This window comes from Apis dorsata, unplaced genomic scaffold, assembly GCF_000469605.1.
Source record: "Apis dorsata unplaced genomic scaffold, Apis dorsata 1.3 scaffold_123, whole genome shotgun sequence".
NCBI classification, from domain to species: domain Eukaryota; kingdom Metazoa; phylum Arthropoda; class Insecta; order Hymenoptera; family Apidae; genus Apis; species Apis dorsata.
The window spans coordinates 91520-98008 of NW_006263416.1; positions in this window are offsets into that span (position 1 = coordinate 91520).

Genomic DNA, 6489 nt, shown 5'->3' on the forward strand with positions numbered 1-6489 from the left:
CCTTGAGGATGATTAGAAAGCAAAAGATCCCACCGTGGATCACGACTCGTCCTCGTCCGCAGAGATTCTAACGATGTTACGCCGGTCAGATATCTGGGCCAGTGTCTTCGGATCGCGTGTGAACGTTTATCTTCGTTCGAGAGCGGCGAGATGATGATATTTGATTCAGTTGTTGATGCGATTATTTTGGAAATGGGGATTGGAAAGTTGAAGTTTCTATATTCATTGATAATTGTTTACGATGCGAGTTAGAGATTATTTGAATGTTTTGTGGAATAAAATCTACTTTTTTTATAAATAAAACTACCACTCGATTATATAATAATATAATAAAAACTACTCGATTTTTATAAATAAATTATGTTGAATTATCGTAGAAAATATTTAGAGAATTGTGCGAGCGAAAAAATAAAAGAAAAAACCGTGTATAAAAATATCCATAAAACCATAAAAAGTCGCAACAAAACGAATCGAAGATACAGATAAATAATAAAAACGATTTTATTTCGTTTCCCCATTAAACCGCTTAAATTATATTATTTATTGCACGATATATATACAGTCATCTGTCTTATCGAGGTATCTTTCTCGTGTTCCCAAGAAATATTAAAAAAAAAAAAAAAATCTGGCGATCATTCGCGAGCAAATATATATCCTTCAAACGCGACAGCATTTCGCGATGACTCGGATGGCCAGCTAATTTGTGAAACATTTCACTTGAAAAAAAAGAGAAAAAAAAGAAAAAAGGAAAAAAATAACTACTCGAAGAGCTCCCTTCGCAACATTTTCCACCTACGTTGAAATGTCGCAACGAAACGCGTTCCATCAGAGAAGAAACGATTCCTCCGAGCTTCATACGTCCAGCAACGATCGACGCAACAAAGGAATCTCTCCGACGTATTGCGTCGAGATCGGAATGCAGGTGGAGGCGTCGTGACCGATTGCGATCGTTTCGCGCTCGTCGCAGATTCTCGATACATTTAAATCGCCTCGTTTGCTCGGATGCTCGATCGGCCGAGAGAAGATTCAACCTCGATCCCATGTTTTCTCTTTTATTCATTTATTTTCCTTTTTCTTTTCTTTTTTTTTTTTTTTTTTTTTTTCTTTTTTTTTTTTTTTTTTTTTTTCTTTTTTTTTTTTTTTTTTTCCTCTTCTTCTTCTCGACCGATTCCTTCTTGACACGACACATGACTTTTCGACCTGGCCTGGTCGGCCCAGATGGACCACCGATGTTGCTCGATTCGTCAAACCTCGATTTTTATTCGCGTGTAGGGGGAGGGAAAAAAATAACAGGATTAATTTCTACGAGACGATGGTTTGAAGGCCATTTGAGCGATTGTAAAAAGAAAGGGGAATTTTTAAAGCTGGATAAGAAAATGGCATGTTACTCGATTTGTTTGATCTAACTTGATTGACTCGATTGTAATTATATTGATTATAGCGGGCGGAAGATGCAGTAACAAATTATGGCTAATGTGAAACAATAAATTGATCGTGGAATGTTGAAACGAAATCTTTCGTATTTACTCGAAAACGATAATAAGGTTAATTTTACGATATGGAATGGATATAAAAATGAATTATACGAGAGTAAAATATACAGTGAATAATTTAGAAATGATAGTAAAAATATTATTATTGGATATAATAATATTTACCGCCGGTTCGTGAAAGGAGACCGCTATCGTGTTTTAGAAATATTGCTAATAAAATTATATCGTATACAACGATTTTATCGACGGTTATATATTTAAAAAAAAAATACGAGATTCTTCATTCTCGATGAATTATCGAGATACTTTACACAGAACAAATATAAAAAGAGTCTACGACAATAATGTTACAAACGAAACATTATGAATCGAAACACGAAATTCGATCGATCAACAGCCAAGATTGAAATTACATTTCTGTTCGAGCGAAATGGGAGTGCGATTGTTAGGGTTCGAGGTTTAAAACGCCCACGAGAAACCATCAATTACGCCAAATGATTCTTGTAGCCGGTAATTACCGGTAGCCAGGGCCGATTTGTGTCAGCAGCTGCAGCCACATCGCGAGCCGATCGATTGTTTCTCGTGGACGCAAAGGCGAATGTGAATTGTATTGGTAGTCGATTGCGAGATATCGTGGAGGACGTGCCTCGATACGAATGTATCCATAGCAACAACCGTATCAAAAATTGAACATGCTCACTTAAATTCTAAAGAAAATTAACAACCAAATATATTCTTGACCCATTTGTTTCCCTTACTCTTCCAAACGATTTCATGAAAAATCTAGAAACTTTCTTACAAAAATAAATCTCTCTAATAATACTTTCTCTAAACAAATTAACGAATCCTAGAAAAGAATAATTCCCCATTACGAACAAACACAAATTCAAACATTTTTCCACCCACTCACACGCACGTATCACTCGCATCACGATCCACGATCCATAATTCCCCCATTTTGTTAATCACACCGTCCCTCTTCTATATCAGCCCGTGTTGATCATAGTTACAAGTGCGTGACACTCGTGACGTCCCCGGTTTTTAAACGCTTTGTTTTATCTCGGGAATCATCGAGAGATCGGGAGCTGCGGTTCGAAACAACCGTTTCGAACGAATGTGAAACGAATCCACCTGTCGACAGGTAAAGCGCTTTATCGTCCACGGCGATCGGTCACCTTTTGATTTAATAAGACCACCTCGAGATGACGCGATCTAGGCGACTTCCGTCGCGCGGGGGAGCGTATATATGAGTGGGGCCCGCGCGGGTATGCGCGGTGGGACGCTTCGGGCCACGTCGACAACACGGTGTCTCATTTGAATTCCGATCGAGTATCGGTTCCCTCGATCGAGAGGACCTGCTCGGTATGCGAGAGGATCGTGAACCGAGCGTTTCGCGATTTCGACCACGATCCGCACTACGTCTTCCACGCAATCAAAGAGATTCGTATATCGACGCGGGGATCTGGGTAAAACGGATGTTTACCTGGGTCAGAGGGATCGCCGGTGGAATGCGGTTACTCTTCTGGAATATCGCGACGTTAAGCGGGATTCAGAGGTGGGATCCCGTCTAAATTGACGATTAATTCGAAGGTGATACATTGCGAAAGAAAGAAAGTGACGAAACGTTTTATAAACGTTTAATTAATCGATAACTTTTTCTCGATAAAATAATTAATATTCTTGAACTTAACGACTTTTCATAAAATTGCATTAACCGTTCACGCGAATTTTTTGAAGAATATGTATTAATTATTCGCAAAAATTATCGTTTCGCTTTAAAAATCCGCCTTTGAATCGTGCCTTCAATGCTCTTCTATATATACATGTATACCACACCCACTATCTGCATCCACGGCAAAAAAGGTGGCAAATTAGCTAATGTCGAAGATAACGACGACACCGTGCCTCTATACGTTCCCTGTTGCTCGTTCTAGAACGCGTGCAATCGTTATCCTTCGCCTCCGTGTGCACGTGGGTGTTCCATTCAGGGCGTGTATTATCCCGACTGTCGTCGCTCGTCGTCGTTGACTAATGAGAGAAAAATCAACAGATTCACCCCCAACTTCGTCCCACACGTGGCCCCTTACAAGTGCCGTAATAAGCGGCGTTGAACTCCAGAGGGACGCCAGATTGTTACGCGAGCCACCTTGCGTTTTACCATTTCTTTTTTTCGAGCAGGCAATCGAATCGAATTTTTGATCGGTAAAACGGTGAGGAGTTAAGGCGACGGAGGTTACACGGAGTAGATTGTTCCTTGGCTGGAGTATGGGTGAATCGAATTCCTGTTTCGAAAGCGTAGCTTTTTTGCCACGCGCTCGGTGACAAGGATCGAAGAAAGAGGCAGTTCGAGAGAAACGTTTAATGCGAAGTTCGAAGTGCTGGAAGTTCTCCCGTGCCAGGTTGGGCAATGAGAAATTCCAAAGATGTGATTTATCGCCAGTATGCGTGCAGTGGAACGGATTGACAACAAGATTGGCAAAAAGGTAAACGCTGATTTAATCGGTCGAGCAGTGGCTTGCTTCTTTTCAATTTTTAGAATTCTTAATCCTTTCGCAAGGAAATTACTCAATTAACTGTAACGCGTATCTGGTTCGTCCCTCTTTTTCAATTCAACAACGGATTATTATTAAAATTACCTTCTATTTTTCTTATTTCCTCTCTCTAAAAATTAAACCATCGATTTTAATCGATTTTTAATTTAAATATATCCAAAGATTAAAAATCTCCATCCAAATTGTAAATTCAATTTCACCGTATTTCGTAATAATAACTTTTAATCGTAATTTGTCCGCTGTTTCATCTCTCCTCGATCTTCGTCCGGGATAAAGATATCTCGAGGGGCGAAAATAAAATAAAAAAAAACGCGGAAACGACAAACCAAACTACCAAAAAGTAGATGATACGAACAAGTTTGCGTGACGGCGCGCATCGGCGAGATTACAGGCTCGATAATTAATATATTGTGCGGTAATTAATATATTGGCCGGGCAACGTCGGCAACGTGTTATTAGAGAGGAACCCTCGAAAGAGAGAGAGAGAAGGGACGAATGCTGGTGCATCTCTCTCCACCAGACGACAGATTCGGTCTAAGGGGAGACACGAAGGAAGGGTTTAACCTCTCCCCCTCTCTTTCTCTCCTCCTCTTCTCGTGGATCGTGACTCAATTTATCACTGATCATTTGCGCGATACGAATCCATCGTTGTCGCGGATAAACATCCACCAAGTTATTACCGGTAGCAGGGAGGATCAAGGAACACGCATCGTCTTTTTCATATGCTTGATATGTAATTTATCGATCGGCCGCCACCGATAACTCGATCCCTACCCTCGATCGCGCTCCTCTCCGCCTCGAGAGAGGCGCGAGTCAGTTGGCCAATTACTTTGAGAGAGTTTTTTCGAAGTCGCCTCGATGGAATTTTTAAGAAGAGAGAAGGAGGGGAAGGATGTCGCTCGAGCTATCGGCGGGAATCAACGGGGAATTACAAGTTAATCAAAGTCATCCCCGAGAAAAAGATCGTGAGATAGGCGGAAGAAGGAGGATGATTCGGGGTGTGAAGATTCGGGGTGTGTGTACTTATGAATTTTAATCACGCTATAATTGCTAAATTGGTTTTAACAGAACGTTGTGCAACGTTGTACAATTTTATATTCTCTCTGAACGTTTGTGCAAATAATAATAATTTGATTCTAAATAGTTTTCAATTTTTGTTTGCTTCGATGAATTTTCATTGATAAAATTTTTGTTGTAGTTTATATTCGAGCATATATTTACATTGAGAACATCGAATCGGAATTTCCAATCATAAATTGTAATTATAAAATATATTGGTTTCCTTCTTCAAAAGAATTTATACGCAAAGTTGGATATACGAATATAAAATTCGTCTTCGCAATCCTCGTAAAAGAAAAGAAAAAAGAAAAGAAAAAAATTCCACGGTTTCGTTTAAAATAAAAATAAAAACCTTCGATTAACATTCTTCTTCTTCAACTAACTGCCTAACGCTACAATAACATCATCGCATAAACTCTTTTTCACAGAGAGGAAAAAAATTCGATAATTATAACCATTCATCACAATTCGACTACCAACCAATACTGTTTAATACAACAAATTAATTACAACAAACCGATCGAACAATCTCCCTCTCTAATAACCCTTCTTCTATCGAATAAGGAAAAAAAAAAAAACAGAAAAGACAGAATAATAGTTAACATTTCCAATGCCGGCGCACTTTTGTCGCGCATGTATATACACTCATACAAACGCATAAACGCTTTCGTCAAGGAGACGTGCATAAAAATCAAGAATTAATTGAGGCTGCACACCGCGAAAGGGGAAAAAGAACAGGGGGGTCCGAGCGCGGCCAATTAAGCGTAAAAAGTTAATCGCGCGTTTACGACAGCGTAATTCCCTCCCGTTTGCAGAATCGCCTTCGACCGTATCCTCGTCGCGGTGAGGCGAGCTTTCCCAGATCATTAATATGTCTGCCGACACATGGAGCCGGCCCTAGAAAACGGCAAGAAAAACGGCTGTAAACCCGAGTAAAATATCACGAGGCTCAGTTAATAAACTTCCATATTACGGCCCGTAGCTCTCTCTCTCTCTCTCTCTCTCTCTCTCTCTCTCTCTCTCGCTCTCTCTCTCTCTGGGTTTCACTCGGTTTTCCCTTTTCTCCCTGCCAGGGGAGGGATTTTTCATTCCGCGTCTTCCCGCGTTTTCCATTTCCAACGCGATCGAGTGACCGGAATAAATTATCCGGCCCATAGGATTATTTCCTTACAACACCAGGCAAAGGCAGCCGGCCTTATTTAGAGAGCTCGCGGCCGTCTACTGGAGGCTGGAAGCGACCGCGGATGCCCGACCGCGGATACTCCCAGAATAGGAGAAATTCCCTCTGACAATCGCGGCCTGCAGACCGCGATACTTCTTCTACTCTCTCTCTCTCTCTCTCTTTTGGAGGAGATACGAGGAGACGCGGATTCGGATCGCGGCGG